The sequence below is a fragment of the Apis cerana genome, linkage group LG14 (assembly GCF_029169275.1).
Source record: "Apis cerana isolate GH-2021 linkage group LG14, AcerK_1.0, whole genome shotgun sequence".
NCBI lineage: Eukaryota > Metazoa > Arthropoda > Insecta > Hymenoptera > Apidae > Apis > Apis cerana.
Window position 1 is genome coordinate 4,257,622 of NC_083865.1, and position 15,166 is coordinate 4,272,787.

Sequence of the window (15,166 nt, forward strand, 5' to 3'; positions counted from 1 at the left end):
TATTAATTTATTTGTATTATTAAATTTTAATTAATTGATTATTAATATCATTCCTCTATTCGTACATTTTCCATTATATAATTTATTTACTAATAATCGATTTATCGATTATTACCGACATTATCGATATATTTGTCCAATGATTTATTTGTACATTTTTTTACATGAAATCATTTATTTATTTAATCTTTATCCATTTATATATTTATTTATTCGTTTGTTTCTTTTTTTATATATATTATATATATATATATATATTTTTTTATATATATATAAGATATTATATATATATATATAAATATATATATAAATAATTTTAAATATATATATATTTTTATATATATATAAAATATTATGTATATATATATATAAATATATATATAAATAATTTTTAAATATATATATGTTTTTATATATATATATATATATATATATATATATATATATATATATATATAATATATATAAATAATATATATATATATAAATAATTATATATATATATAATAAATAAATTATAAATTTCTTGTAAACGTTCTTGTCTCATTCATTTAAGTAAATTATATATTTCAATTTCTATTTATTAATTTATTTATTTAATTATCATCATTATATCCCTACCCTATATATTTACTTATTAATATCATTGTGTATTACTTATATATTCATTAATTCATTTAAACAGTGTCTCGTTTCTAAATTTTTTTCTTATGTTCATTTATATCTCAAATTATTTATTTACTTAATTACTTACAGATTTATTCATTCATTTTATTCATTCAATGATTTATTTCTAGACTTTTCTTCATTTATATCATATGCATCATAAATTTATTTATTACTCTACTGATTTACTTATTACATACTGATTTACTTATATTCATTAACTTGCTAATGATTCATTTAAAGACTTCTTAGATTTGTTAATACTTCTTAGATTGTTAATATATTATAATTATAATGTATGTATGCATCAAATTATTTGTTCACTGTTTCATTTATTTAATTGTTTATATATCAATGTGTTTCAATTATATTATTTTATAATTAATCTACAAATCTACATAAAGGTAAGTATAAGTAGATATAAATCATGAATGAATAAAGAAATGAATAAATAAAAGGATTCTTATAAATATGTTGATGTATATACAAGTGAATAAAACAAAAAAGAATTGGGCATAGAGTTCAAAAGTCTTTAGTCAAATAATAATTATAAATTATTAAATTAAAGTAAGAAATATATACATCATTTCATGCATTTGAGCATTTGAGCATTCATTTCAAAATAAATGAACAAAACAAATGGACAAATCTGTAAGTAAATCAATAGACAAATTAATCTATAAAAGAATGAATAAAAATATTAATAACTGCATAAATAAAAGATAAATATATATTAAATAATTGGGTGCATGCATAAATGTCAAAAATATATAAATGAATAAAACAAAAAAATTTATGAATAAATCAGTAAAAAAATGTACAAATAACTGAATAAATGAAGCAATGGGCAAATAAATAAATAAATGAACAAAATATAAAGGTCTAAATATTAATCACATAGACAGACAAATGAGTGAACATAAACATAAAAGCAATTAAATAATTAAAAGGATTAATAAATAAATTTATGTAATGTGTACATAAATTTGATAAAAAAAATATACAAATAAATCAATATACAAATAATACAAATAAATAAAAAAATTATTAAATATATAAATAATTATATAACCAAAGGAATAAAGATATCAATAATTTTAAGAATGTGTAATTCGACCATATCTCAGTCATGCTTATTTTACCAAGGAATAATTGTGGTGATTCTGTATTTTACTGTAATTACTTGTGATGTAGATTTCAGTGGGCTGACACACATCAGACGCGACATAACTTGGAATCTTGGCTTGTTTACAGAAATTTCAGTTACTTCTTATCTAACATTTCTCAGCCTCGGAATTAGTTAGATTAATTAAAGTTGCAATGCTTATTTAAAATACATTTTGCAATATAATTTATTTGTATTATTATTCATAATATTTCAGCTATGATTCATGTCATGCGACTGCGAGGTATATTTTATTTTACACATACATATCTTTGTCTTCCTTTATTAAAATTTTTTTTTTAATATTTCGAGAAGAAAATTTTTATCACATTCCTCTGTAATAAAGAAAGATTGTTGGAAAAAATAAATTGTATTTGAATTTTAGATCTGCGAAAGCAACATATTTTAATTTTAAAAATTAATATTTAAAAATTAAATGAATACATGGAGACCTAAAATTTTTTTTAATACTTTGAAAAATAGTAATTTTAAGAAGAGCAGATTGTAAACAAGTCGATTATTTTTCTTGTAGCGAATATATAGTTTCTTTAATAGTATTTTGTATGGAAATTTGGTTATTATTATCTAAAAAAGAATGAGTAAAGAAAATTAATACTTAAGAGAAACTTTGTCATGTATTATTTATAACGAATATTATATGGATGATAAATAGTTGAACTATAATCATCTTTATTGCGATTAATATAAAAAGTCATCGTTACAAGTATAGTGTAACGAAATTAAAAATATGATTAGAATTCAATCAGGACTATCAGAAATTTGTAAAAATGTTTTCAATGCAAACTGCGCGTGAAAGAATCATTTCAGATGTCAACGTTTAAACTGTAATTTATTGACGTGATTTATGACAACAATTCCTTTCATATTCGTTTTATACAAAAACCAATTTGTCACGCGTGTGCACGATTGCTTTTATTTTAGGATTTTCCGATTTTCTCATTCAAATTTAACGTGTTTACAAAAATAAGATGATAGTAGAAACACGATATTACATTATTTTTAAAACCTTTTAAAATAATACTTTGTTATATAATTTTTTTATATAATTTTTAAAAATAATTCGAAATATTTTATTTATATGAGATACTTTTGGAAAAATGATTTTAGATAATCACAAGGAACGTTACTTTTTATTTCATTATATTTCATTAACAAAATACAAGCAATTCGTAACTATCGATTCAAAAGCGAAAAGAAAAAAGAAAAAAAGGGAAGATACGTTAATCATAATTTATTCAATTCTAAATTCTATTCGAAATTCCACAAAATGATCGATCGAGAGATCTTGGCCAGCTTTTCGTTATCGCGCTGAATTTCAGTCAAGAATTAATACTTCGCTTAATACCTACCATTTTCACCATAATAAATAAATAAAGCGGAAGAATAGGTAAATAAAGCATCCTACTCAGTCAACAACGCTTTTACATCTCTTCATTCTCCTTTCTTTCTTCGACCATTCATCCCTCTCTCGTCCACGGTCTCGCATCGCACGCACCGCTCCTTCCTTCCTTCATCCGGTGCACGATTTCAACCCTCCGCCATTCCTTGCATAACCGTTCGCGGTATTTACCTGCGGGGAACCATCGACCCACGTCGACATTCTCATTCCTAGTGTCGGTGAGGAATACTCCAATTTGTCAACCGCGTACGAGCACTTTTTTCCCCTAAGACCCTCGGTTGTCATGTTTCGAAGGGTGGGCTTTCATGAGAGCGACACGCGTCGAGGGTGCCGTAGTGGCGTATCCCTGTGTCCAAAAGATCATAGTGTTGATGTTAAGTGAAATGGAAATTGATGGAGGTCGTTAGATCAATTCGTTGCAATATTTCCATTTTATTGTTATTTTTAGATTATTATTTATTATTATTAGATTTTTTTTCTTTTTTTTTACTTAAAAATACACTCTTATCGGATAGAAAATAAGCGTTATATTTAGAGATGAAAATCGTATAATTGTGGAAAGAATCAAATAAAATTTAATTTTGAGAAAAAATCGTCCATTACGAATTTTGTGCGAGAAACTTTATTTTAAGATAAGATTCGAATAGATCATATTTGATAGCTCAGTATATAAAAATATTGATGTTGATTAAATAAATTTGAATTTATGGCATATAAGATCGTATAATAAAGTTTGCTTGCTATTTGACGTGGTATATTATTACGTATTTCATTGCGGAATATTACTATGGCCATTCTCGAAGTATTTCCTTGGGAAAGATATGAATAGATATCAATCCCTTGTCTATCTTTTAAAATAAAATAATTTTGAAAATGATTCTTTGACTTTTGCTCAAGAATTTACGAAATAATAATAAATTTTTAATTAAAATTTAATAAATTTTAATTAATTTTTACGTAATAATAATAATAATAATAATAAATATTTAAATAATTTTACGCATAAGGAAGAATAAAGAGAATCTCTATTTGATTTCCATTTCTTTATTCATGTTTGTATAAATATTTGTAATTTATTTATCAAACTGCTTCTTTTTTCAATATTTTTATTATTTTTGGAAAACAACAACAAGATTATTATCAGCTGATTGAATAAAGAAAATATTCCATAACACTTTATTTTTTCTTCGCATTATTTCTTTTTGAAAAGTTATTTTTTTCAATTTCTTCAATTGTATGTATCCAACAACATAGAAGAAGTATATTTTATTATTTCTTCTTTCAAACTTTACATAGTATATAAGAGAATATTGTATTGTTTACAAGAGATACAGGTTGCTTCTAGTTTGTGGTTTCTGATCTATATAATATGTCTCTTTTCGTTGATTAACCTGTTGTCTTTCGATATTTTTTCGATTTTCGTTTAAGCGATACGCTAATCTCTTAATGAACTATTTAGTTAAAAACAATCTTCTTTAAGTATATTTAACTTTTATTTATCCGTAAGGAATATATGTATTTGATTTAAATTTTGTTAGATATTTTTAAGGAGTGATTTATCGATATGAGAAACACGAGAAAAATTGTCACAACTTTATTTATAAAATTTTAATTAATTGAGATAGAATTGGCATAAAATTCAATCTCTATAGAACTTTGAAATTTAATAATTTAACATTCGTAAATTGTTCCAATATTATAATTTATCTCTTAAAAAAGAAATCAAAAATCGCATCAAACTAAAAAAATAAGCAAATTTCTTTATTTTCGAATAATCAGATGAAATTAAATCAAATTAAATTTTAACTTTTATATCTATTACAACAACAATGAAAAACTAATCTAAAAAGGTAATAAAAAGGATAAAAAAAAACAAAAATTCAAATTAATTCTCAACATGAAAAATTAAAATTCTCGACACGATACGTTCCCCCTTTTTTTTAATCCTAACGAATATATTTATATCACAGAAAAAAATTTTTTCTATACAAAATCGCATTCTCAATACTTCATACGATTAGAATCGTAACTAATTAGGGAAACTATCTGTGCAGATTCACATCTGAAACCATCACCTCGAGCAATTGTTACTGATTGGTGCGAACTGGAATGCACAAGGGTTGAAACTGCAAACAATAAGGGCAAATCGCGGGAGTCGCCGAGAATTTCCGCCACTATCGTAGTCATACTCGATGTAATGGTTAAGACAAGCTGTAATCGTCAGACTAAATCAATAAACTTGGCCTGTTAGTTTCCTTTAATTTACCGCGTGAACACAATTAGATGTTCTTGCAGATGGCGCCGAAGCGAAATCGTATTTCGAGAATCGAAATGGTGAAAATCGCGCGTTTCTAGCTTCAGAGATCACTGTGGCTGAACTCTGAAAGCGCGTGCATCGAAAACGCGATTAACCGTAATTTATGAGCATGGATGAGCGTTTCACGAATTTGAATCACGTAGTACATAGTGATTTCGAATGATATGGAGCAGGATATTTATTACGATCGTTGCGATCGTGTAATTTTCTTTAAGAATAGAGACGTAGGTGAGATTGAAGTGAGAGGAGAGTAAAGAAAGTTGGTTGATCAATGATGATGTATAAGATGGTATATTGAGAAAATTATTATTTTGATTTTTTTTTTTTTTTTTTTATCTAATTTCAAGATATTTTTTTCTTTGTGATAAAAAAAAGAAAATACAGTTTAGTTTCGGATGTCAGTTAGGATATATAATATTATATTACAAATACAGTTGTTTTCTGAGAAATTCTTCAAATCATTTTATGTAATTTAAAAAAATAAAATAATCTTAAAAATAATAGAAAATTTTATTGGTCAATATTGAAAAATCATATTGGTTTTGATTCGAAAGTAGAAAATATTTAAAAGATATTGAAGTCTGTTTTCATTTCTTTTAATTGAATTGTATATATGTATATTTTATGTTTTCCATAAAAAAAAGTAATATGCATTTCAATCTGAAAATATACAAAGAGAGCTAGATAAAATTTTAATATTATTATTTCACTTTTTTAAAAAAATATCTCCAAATTTTATTGTAATTATATATATATATATATATACACATAGTGTAGATATTGTGATATAATAAAAATTATTATTTTTAGTTATGTTGGTAGTAAGTTTATAGATACATCGTTGAAAATATTTATACTCTGTAAACCTAGTACTGATTGATCATCTCGACAAAATTGAACGATGACTAACATCAATTTAACAATATCGATTCGTGACAACATCCTTTTTCACGCTTTCACAAGTTACCCTTTCGTGTCAAGCCATCGCTTTCAAAGTGTTCGAAAAATTATTTAGTTTCTGTCAATCCATAGGGATTGCCAATGAAACTGTCTATCTATGTCCATACGGTTGTTATAAATAATAAAGTAACGATTCTATGTAGCACGTGATAACTTGATACAATTTATATTTTGTCACAGTAAATTATTCACATACGTAAATTATTTCACATACGAAATTACATTGTACAGAAAGTTCGTGTAAAGCGAAAGAAGTTGAAACAGAATATTATAAAATATTGTTGAATAAAATTCAAATTTGTCAAAAGAGGTTTTTTATAACAAGATATTGAATTTTCGTTGGCTAAATTATAATTTTTCATCAAAATTCGATAAAATTCTATAATAAAATATATAAAATGCAGGCAGAAATTATCATCGATCTTCATATTTTTTTGTTAAAATAAATTATTACGTTGGTGGATTGCGCAAATTTTTATTTTTTATCGTTTCTTTCAAAAATAATTTTCAATCCAATTAAAATCTCAACAAATTTCAATACGACTGAAATTTTCAATTCCGAATAATAAAATTAAAAATATAAAAAAAACAGATGAATATTTTTACAATGACTATTGTGATGAATTTAATATTTCTTACGATTCATAATAATTTAAAAAATTATTAAAGAATTTTAAAAAATTTAATCTATTAAAAAGACGAATAATCATCATATTAAAAAAAAAAAAAAGAAAAAAGAAAAAAAAAAACGAGAAAATATACGTAGCTACATACAAAATGTCAATTGCTTCTATTCTAATCGATCATTCAACATTTACATTCACATCGATTAATTTTCCGGTTTTGAATCCATACAAATTTATTCGCATAGAGTTAGAATTTTACGATTCCAATAACACGTAGATCCTCCTTGTCTTATCAGTTTTTGTCTACGTTTCCGTTAACGATCCATAACGTATCCAATCGGTTGAGATTTTACATGGTCCCGGGGCAACGGTCTGAGACATCAGCGCACCTCAAGCCGTGGAGTTCTTGCTATATTCCAACGATTCAAAACCACACATACCGGACGTAGCATGCAAAGCTTGCATTGCAAGCAATAATCCGGGATTGTACCAGTTGCACGAGTTGCCGGCAGAATCGTTGGCTAAATTGCAATGTACAGTTATATAGTAATACGTTCCAGAGTTATCGTATCAGTTCGTGATAATGGCCCCGTGTTATTTCCGAACGCTTGGTCCACTGTTAACTAACGCGATTAAAATATAAAGATTTGATTTTTTACTTAGCCGAATACATCATTTCCCGAAAACAATTTTACAAATACAATTCGACGATTGCATGGAAAAATTTGTGAATTCGCTCTCAAATCCGTGATGGAAGTTTTAATTCTTTAATTTTAAATGGAAAATATTAAAAAATTAAGACTAACTTTTAAATATTTCCATGTGTGACAACAAATGTTTTTAATCTTGTAGACTTATCTACATTCAAAATATGTTTTCGTAAAAGAAATTAATTTTTGATTTATATATATGATTGTATTGAAATATTTTTAATACCATTTTATGTAAAGAATAATTATTATAATAATTTCGAAATTTTTACTGTTAATTTATAAATTTAATAATTTTTTTACAATAACAAATATAAAAATTATATTTTTACAAATTAAAATTAATTTTATGATATTATTTTCGATTTATAACTATGTAAACGTATTCTAAATATTATTTTACGTAAAAAACATATAATAATATAATCAATTGAAAATAACTTTGATATGTGTAAATAAGTTTTAATTTAATTCTTTTACGATTTTCAAAAATTATAACATATGAAAAATGGAAAGAAATTTTTGATAAGATACAAGATATAAACATTTATATAATTAGATGAATATTTTAAAAAATGATTAAACTAAATTTTTTAATTTAATAAGAATTATTATTTAACAAGGTCGGAATAATTTATTTTAGAATTTTAATTTTAATTTAATATAAAATTAGAAACAAGAATCTTTAAATATAAACGTACAAATTAAAAGTTAGAAATTACATAAAATAAAAAATTCAAGTAAAATAAAATAAAAATTAAAAGTTAACTAATGAATAAAAATAAAATTAAAACTTAAAAGTTGGAATAAAATAAAAATTAAATTTAGATAAAAATAGAATGCGATGTATTTTATCTAAAAGTTTAATAGGAAGTGATTTCAAAATCAAAGTTTTTTTTATTTAAAGTTAACCTAATAACTGAGGCGAGATTATAATCGTTTTTAGCCGGTTTGAACTTCGCAATATGCTTTTACTTATGCATATTGCGAAAAATAATTTTTCTATTATAATTTATATTATTTAATTGTTTATTCGTTTGTTTATTATTAATTGTTTATTATTCATTTGTCTAGTGATTTATATCGCTTATATATAAATATGATAATTTTACTTATTTATATATTTACTAAATTATTATTTATTCTTTTACTTATTATATAAATTATATTAAATTATAAATTAAATATAAATCACTTATAAATTTATTTATTTATTTAATTCAATTTCAGCTTTTTAGATATATTACCTTATGTATGTATCAATTTATTTATTTATCACTTATTTTAAATATATATTTATAAATTTTTATCATTATTTATTATTTTCTATCTGATGATTAATTTATAAACATTTTGTTTTATCTACTTATATATGCATCAATTTCTTTATTTATTTATTTATTCTTTCTTTTATTTAATTTTTTATATATTTATTCATTTATTTGTCTAATGATCTATTTGTATTTTGTTTTGTTTTATTTATGTATACATAAATTTATTTACTGTATATTTTATTTACATTTACATATTTATTTGTATATGTATATTTATAGATATATTTATAAAACTTCTTGTTTTGTTTATTTATATATGAACTTATTTATTTATTTACTCTTTTATTATTTAGTTTTTAATATATTGATATATTATAATCATAATAAGTATATAATTATATATAGTTTAATAATTAATTTTTATTATTAATAAGTCTACAAAAAAGGAAATATATAAATCATTAAACAAATGAATAAATGGATAAATAATTACATAAAAAAATAATTATAAATATATATATATATCTGTATAAATGAACAAAAGAAAGAAATTCTAGAATTTAAAGGAATCTATAAGTAATTTAGAAGATAAAATGATTAAATAAATACATACATAAAAATAACTCAAGAAATAAAGGAACAAATTCAAAATAAAAATAAATAAAACAGAGAAGTCTTTTAAGAAATCTAGATAAATAATCAAATAAAAAAATAAATATATAATTTGATGCACATAAATGAAACTAAAAAAACTAAGAAATATATAAATAAATCACTAGTGAATGAAAATGTATCAATAAAGTAATAAATAAATAAATAAATAAATAAAATTATGAAATATATAAAACAACAAGATATAAAAATCTACAGACAAATCATTATCTAAATATAAATAAATCAATAAAGTAATAAGTAAATGAAAAAATAAATTTATGAAATATATTATATATTCTTGACACAAGTATAAATTTTATAGTAAATAATATGGAAAAAATAAATATATAAATAATTTAAAATGTGCATAAATAAATAAAACAATAAGTGTAAAAAAAAGATGAAATATTTATAATAATTAAATAACTAAAATGATAAATATATACATGATTCTTAGTTTTCATTCTTGTTCACTTATGTATGCATCAAGTCATTTATATGTATTTACTATTTTAGTTATTTAATTATTTATATATATATTTATTCATCCATTTGACTAGCTCTTGCTTTTATACATTTTGCTTTGTTTAATTACATATTCTTAAAATTATTGATATCTTTATTCCTTTGGTTATATAATTATTTATATATTTAATAATTTTTTTATTTATTTGTATTATTTGTATATTGATTTATTTGTATATTTTTTTTATCAAATTTATGTACACATTACATAAATTTATTTATTAATCCTTTTAATTATTTAATTGCTTTTATGTTTATGTTCACTCATTTGTCTGTCTATGTGATTAATATTTAAACCTTTATATTTTGTTCATTTATTTATTTATTTGCCCATTGCTTCATTTATTCAGTTATTTGTACATTTTTTTACTGATTTATTCATAAATTGTTTTGTTTTATTCATTTATATATTTTTGACATTTATGCATGCACCCAATTATTTAATATATATTTATCTTTTATTTATGCAGTTATTAATATTTTTATTCATTCTTTTATAGATTAATTTGTCTATTGATTTACTTACAGATTTGTCCATTTGTTTTGTTCATTTATTTTGAAATGAATGCTCAAATGCTCAAATGCATGAAATGATGTATATATTTCTTACTTTAATTTAATAATTTATAATTATTATTTGACTAAAGACTTTTGAACTCTATGCCCAATTCTTTTTTGTTTTATTCACTTGTATATACATCAACATATTTATAAGAATCCTTTTATTTATTCATTTCTTTATTCATTCATGATTTATATCTACTTATACTTACCTTTATGTAGATTTGTAGATTAATTATAAAATAATATAATTGAAACACATTGATATATAAACAATTAAATAAATGAAACAGTGAACAAATAATTTGATGCATACATACATTATAATTATAATATATTAACAATCTAAGAAGTATTAACAAATCTAAGAAGTCTTTAAATGAATCATTAGCAAGTTAATGAATATAAGTAAATCAGTATGTAATAAGTAAATCAGTAGAGTAATAAATAAATTTATGATGCATATGATATAAATGAAGAAAAGTCTCCAATAAAGTCTAGAAATAAATCATTGAATGAATAAAATGAATGAATAAATCTGTAAGTAATTAAGTAAATAAATAATTTGAGATATAAATGAACATAAGAAAAAAATTTAGAAACGAGACACTGTTTAAATGAATTAATGAATATATAAGTAATACACAATGATATTAATAAGTAAATATATAGGGTAGGGATATAATGATGATAATTAAATAAATAAATTAATAAATAGAAATTGAAATATATAATTTACTTAAATGAATGAGACAAGAACGTTTACAAGAAATTTATAATTTATTTATTATATATATATATAATTATTTATATATATATATATTATTTATATATATTATATATATATATATATATATATATATATATATATATATATATAAAACATATATATATTTAAAAATTATTTATATATATATTTATATATATATATACATAATATTTTATATATATATAAAAATATATATATATTTAAAAATTATTTATATATATATTTATATATATATATATAATATCTTATATATATATAAAAATATATATATATATATATATAATATATATATAAAAAGAAACAAACGAATAAATAAATATATAAATGGATAAAGATTAAATAAATAAATGATTTGATGTAAAAAAATGTACAAATAAATCATTGGACAAATATATCGATAATGTCGGTAATAATCGATAAATCGATTATTAGTAAATAAATTATATAATGGAAAATGTACGAATAGAGGAATGATATTAATAATCAATTAATTAAAATTTAATAATACAAATAAATTAATAATATATATTTTTAATATTGTTAATTAAAAAATTAAAATATATCATGCAATATTTCAATTTTCCATACGATTTCGATTATCGAAATAATATCGATAGGATCGATATAATCGAGTTCCGTTACCAGCCAATGAGAGAGCTTCTTGGCGAAATTTGGCGCGCAGCGTCAGTCTTCAGTGGAAAGTGAACAAGTGAGGACGTGTGACCGCTGCCGGCTTGGAAAATTCTACTGCGCAGTAAGTAATTTTGATCAAATTCTGCTACGAATTTATAAATTATTATTATTTTCGTTCATTTAATCATCCTTTTATTATTTTGAGTGTCGAAATTAATTGATATTTTGAGTTTTTTTTGTGTTTTCGATCATTGAATACCGGTAATTCGTGTTTCGTCGAGACGAGATTCGAATAGACTTGTTGCTTCACTTTCGTCTACTTTTCCTACGCATTCGTTTTACGATTTTGATTGCCATTTGAAAGAATTATCGATTTTCGGGATAATTTGAAAGAAAAAATGATTTGTAGTGTGCATATATTACGATACACGGTTTACGGTTTACGGTTTACGGTTTACGATTGATTTTAATGTTTCGTAACTTTCGACAAATAAATTTATTAGAATAAATTTATTAGAATAAATTTATTTAGAATAAATTTCTATAATTTTTCGACATATTGTAAGAAACGAAAGGAAGACAACAATTTTACTTCATATCGGTTATATACGTATATATATTATATCGGTGATCATATTTCGTTTCTAAATGCGTCTCTTTGTAACGTTTATGTAGTTTTTCTGTTTTGTTGTTATGATGGTCGAAGCTGATAAAATAAAATGTGTGTTCATAACATAGCTTTTCTAAGAAATTAGGTGTTTGTATTTTTTGCCACGCTCGACATGTTTCGACAGGCTTCGACAGGCTTCGACAAGTTTCGACAGGTTTCGACTCGCGCATCTCCCCCCACCCCCACCTCTCCCCCGCGAAAATTCGTTAACCGAAATTGTGCTAACCGTCTTTGTGTATCCATATTCGTATTAGAAACTTCACTTTTTCTTTTAATTTGTTTGCTGCGTAGTACGTACATATTTTTTTCTTAATCATCCTATCATTCCTATCATTACTATTCAATAAATACGCGATTATTATTATTATTACTTGGCAATCTTTTGAATTAAAATTTATGCTTTGATCGTTGCTTCATTTTTTATTTGTGACCGATTAATTTCATAGATTTCACGTGTATATTTGAAAAATCTCGTTTTCTTTTGTACAGATTATTACCAGATTATTACTGGGCCGATATATTGGTCGGGAAGGCGGGAAAAATTCCAACATGGACGCCATTGTACTTTTTCAAAGAGAAAAGTATGATTTTTCGCTCGTGCATTGTATGTATTTATTCTTTATTCATTCGATCGTTATTATTTGATATACTTTGTCATTACGTAAACGTGTATTTTATCCTATATGTATAATGAACATTCATCATAATTATTAATAGTTTTGCATTAAATTTGATATGATCGTTCCATTTTAAATGTTTTTATTCATGAAAAAAAATGGATAATAATCGATTCAGAGTTTTAATAAAAACGTTAATTCTTTCCGAAACAAATGTTGGATAGAAAGAAAAAATATTTTGCTTCTTTTTCTATAGATTCCACGCGCCCCCCTCCCACTCATTACTAATACAACTTTATTTCCAGAGAATTTTTGTGATCGCGCGCAATGCGATCGGTAGATTCAGTGTTTGCTTCGTAATAGTTTTTTAGAGTATTTAGAGCACAATAGCTCTAATTAAATTACTATAATTATTCGCGAAACTAGAGTCAGTGCTTGTTCGCCGCTTCTATTTGAAATCGACGCGTTAGTAGTTTTTTATTTTTATTTTTTTTATTTTTTTGAAATTTTATTCGTTTTCGGTACAGGGTAGAATCAGTGTTCCTCGAGGAATAGGGCGGTCATCCATCACGCGAAGAGGTAATTGTTTTTATACATTTTCTATTCGCTTCGACTTTTTCAAATAATCAGAATTTTAATGAGAGTGTTTCATGTTTGGTTACAGTTCTCCCTTCCTCGTGATGACTATTTGGCGATGACATCTTGGGCCACGACAATGCAGATTCTTCGCATCTATTGGTGAGTCGCATGCATTTATGTTCCTCCGGTCATTCAATCATGTCGTAGGACGAAAGGTCCGTATCGACACGGATGACTGGTTGTATACGTAGAATTTTGCACGAGCACAGTGACCACGGGTATTTATTATACTCGTGAATAGTAACATTTTTCTTGTATTTTATTTATTAGATCAGGATAGATCTTCTTGCACGTCGCGTTTTTGTAAAGATGATATTGATAGTTAATTTTAATATTAAACAACACGTTAATTATGAATATATAGAATGATATGAATAATTAGTAGTTTGATTGATCTATGATTGATTTATTTATTTTCTCTACGATTATTTGTAAAATGAATGAACATATATTTATGAATATTGTTACAAATATTATTTACGAATAAAAATTAAGATTCAAATAAGTGAGAAATAATGAAATGAATTCAAAATTGTGAAGAAGTCGGATACCATCCGACTTCGTTACAATATCAATATAAAAATATGAATTATTACACAATTATACAATAATACAATTGATAGTGGATATTATCGTTATGGTGTATGGTTATAGATATGGTAATAAACAATTTATATAATAATTTTATTTTTTTCCATTTCATCGTAATATTTAATTACTTGATATTTATTTTTAAACTTAAGTATGATTCTAAATGTAAAAATATTTATTTTTCCGTAAGAGAATATGTGAAATATTACGTGCAAGAAGATACTTCGCGACAGGTAGATTTCTGAATCTAAACAAGAAGTTTTTTGCGCTAGTTTTATGTTTTCGAAAACATGTTTGGATAAAGAGATCGCCTGAGGTTATTTTCATTGAAATTCTTTTTAGAGTCAATTATTTTCTATTATTAATTGT

General features: G+C 23.3%; 1 long non-coding RNA gene across 1 annotated transcript; it reads left to right on the forward strand.

The window, feature by feature from the left end:
• The first annotated feature begins 12,239 nt into the window (after positions 1 to 12,239).
• Positions 12,240 to 14,623, forward strand: LOC133667230 (uncharacterized). The gene is made up of 3 exons (XR_009832534.1): positions 12,240 to 12,401; positions 13,440 to 14,146; positions 14,232 to 14,623. It is a non-coding gene; the product is annotated as an uncharacterized LOC133667230 (long non-coding RNA).
• The last annotated feature ends 543 nt before the right edge of the window (positions 14,624 to 15,166 follow it).